This window comes from Brassica napus, unplaced genomic scaffold (genome assembly GCF_020379485.1).
Source record: "Brassica napus cultivar Da-Ae unplaced genomic scaffold, Da-Ae ScsIHWf_108;HRSCAF=187, whole genome shotgun sequence".
Lineage (NCBI taxonomy): Eukaryota > Viridiplantae > Streptophyta > Magnoliopsida > Brassicales > Brassicaceae > Brassica > Brassica napus.
Window position 1 is genome coordinate 42,501 of NW_026014514.1, and position 2,500 is coordinate 45,000.

Sequence of the window (2,500 nt, forward strand, 5' to 3'; positions counted from 1 at the left end):
CTGTATGTTCAGTACACACAGGACGTTCGTGGCTGTCCGTGTGTGTCCGTGTGTGTCCGTCAGCACAAACAGAACGTCTGTGTTTGTCCGTCAGCACACGCAGGACGTCTGTGGCTGTCCGTGTGTGTCCGTATGTGTCCGTCAGCACAAACATAATGTCTGTGGCTGTCCATCAGTACACATATCAGCACTCTGGTCCTTGGACTCAGCCCGCTGGCCCTTCCCGTGGACTGTTTGGGTTATTTTGGCCCACGTGGGCTGTCTGTTCAGTACACACAGTACATCTGTGGGTGTCCGCCAGCACACACAGGACCTCCGTGGCTGTCTGTGGCTGTCCGTCAGCACACACAGGACGTCCGTGGCTGTCTGTGTGTGTCCGTGTGTGTCCGTCAGCACACACAGGACGTCCGTGGCAGTCCATCAGTACACATATCAGTACGCTGGCCCTTCCCGTGGACTGTTTGGGTGATTTTGGCCCACGTGGGCTGTCTGTTCAGTACACACAGGACGTCTGTGGGTGTCCGTCAGCACACACAGGACGTTTGTGGGTGTCCGTCAGCACACACAGGACGTCCGTGGCTGTCCGTGTGTGTCCGTCAGCACACAAAGGACGTCTGTGGGTGTCCGTCAGCATACACAGGACGTCAGTGGCTGTCCGTGTGTTTCCGTGTGTGTCCGTCAGCACACACAGGACGTCCGTGGCTGTCCATCAGTACACATATCAGCACGTTGCTCATTGGACTCAGCACGCTGACCCTTCCCGTGGACTTTCGGGTGATTTTGGCCCATCTGGGCTGTCTGTTCAGTACACACAGGACGTTCGTGGATGTCCGTCAGCACACACAGGACGTCCGTGTGTGTGTCCGTCAGCACACACAGGACATCCGTGGCTGTCCAGCAGTACACATATCAGCACGTTGGTCATTGGACTCAGCACGCTGACCCTTCCCATGGACTGTTCGGGTGATTTTGGCCCACGTGGGCTGTCTGTTCCGTAGACACAGGACATCCGTGGGTGTCCGCCAGCACACACAGGACATCCTTGGCTGTCCGTGTGTGTCCGTGTGTGTCTGTATGTGTCCGTCAGCACACACAGGACGTCTGTGGCTGTCCATCAGTACACATATCAGCACGTTGGTCCTTGGACTCAGCACGCTGGCCCTTCCCGTGGACTGTTTGGGTGATTTTTGGCCCACGTGAGGGGTCTGTTCAGTACACACAGGACGTCCGTGGGTGGCTGCCAGCACACACAGGATGTCTATGGCTGTCCGTCAGCACACATAGGACGTCCGTGGCTGTCCGTGTGTGTCTGTGTGTGTCCATGTGTGTCTGTCAGCACACACAGGACGTCCGTGGCTGTCCATCAGTACACATATCAGCACGCTGGGCCTTGGACTCAGCACGCTGTCCCTTCCCGTGGACTGTTCGGGTGATTTTGGCACATGTGGGCTGTCTGTTCAGAACACACATGATGTCTGTGGGTGTCCGTCAGCACACACAGGACGTCAGTGGGTGTCCGCCAGCAGATGCAGGACGTCCGTGGCTGTCCGTGTGTGTCCGTCTGTGTCCGTCAGCACACACAGGACGTCTGATATACCTTGGATTTTACCCGTTTTCATTCATGGTATATAGGTGTTTTACTATATATATATATCTATGTTTTCTACTCTTCTAGGTATGTTTTCAGGTTCAGGTGCATTTCGGAGTAAAGCTATGACTTTAGAGCATTTTGGAGCTTAAAGGACACTTCATCCGAGCTGACCATGTAGAGGTCGACGAGAGGAAGAACAATCGATCGATGCGCATCCAGTGCTGTCGATCGACACCAAGAGATGCCTTGACAGATGAAGATTAATATCGATCGATGTACACAAGTACCATCGATCGATGTCGAGACATTTGACATGCGACATTTTGGATCCAGCGGACTTAAAACCCAAGGCCAAACCAAATTACCAAAATGCCCTGACGAGTTTTTAACCTAGTAGATTATATACTGCCTAAGTGTTTTGACGGCAGAGGAGAGCTTTTTGTTACATTTTTATTTTGAGAGAGAAGAGAGAGTTTTGGAGAGAAGATCACTTGTGATTGGAACTCCTTGTTTTCATTTCTTTTCATCTATACTATGAATTTCTATTTCTTCATTGTTATGAATTGCTTTGCTATGTCTGAGTAGTTCACTTATTAGATCCAGGGTTCAGATAGGTTTGTGGGATTAGCCCCAAAATATAGATCTGCCTTGTTGTGATATTCATGATAGATTTGTATTCATTGCTTGATTTAGCCTTGCTAACTAGAACTTGATCATAGGATTGCATACTCAAGCACCCTTGTTATCCCATCCTGACATCTATCTATCATAATATGACTGCTAGAGAGGGCTAACCGCCAATTTAGTATCTTAATAGGGCATATCATACTCGCGCGTAGGCCTGGCTAGAACCCGTCGATCGATGTCCTCAACTGACTATCGGTCGACGTAGGCAAAGGTGTATCGGTC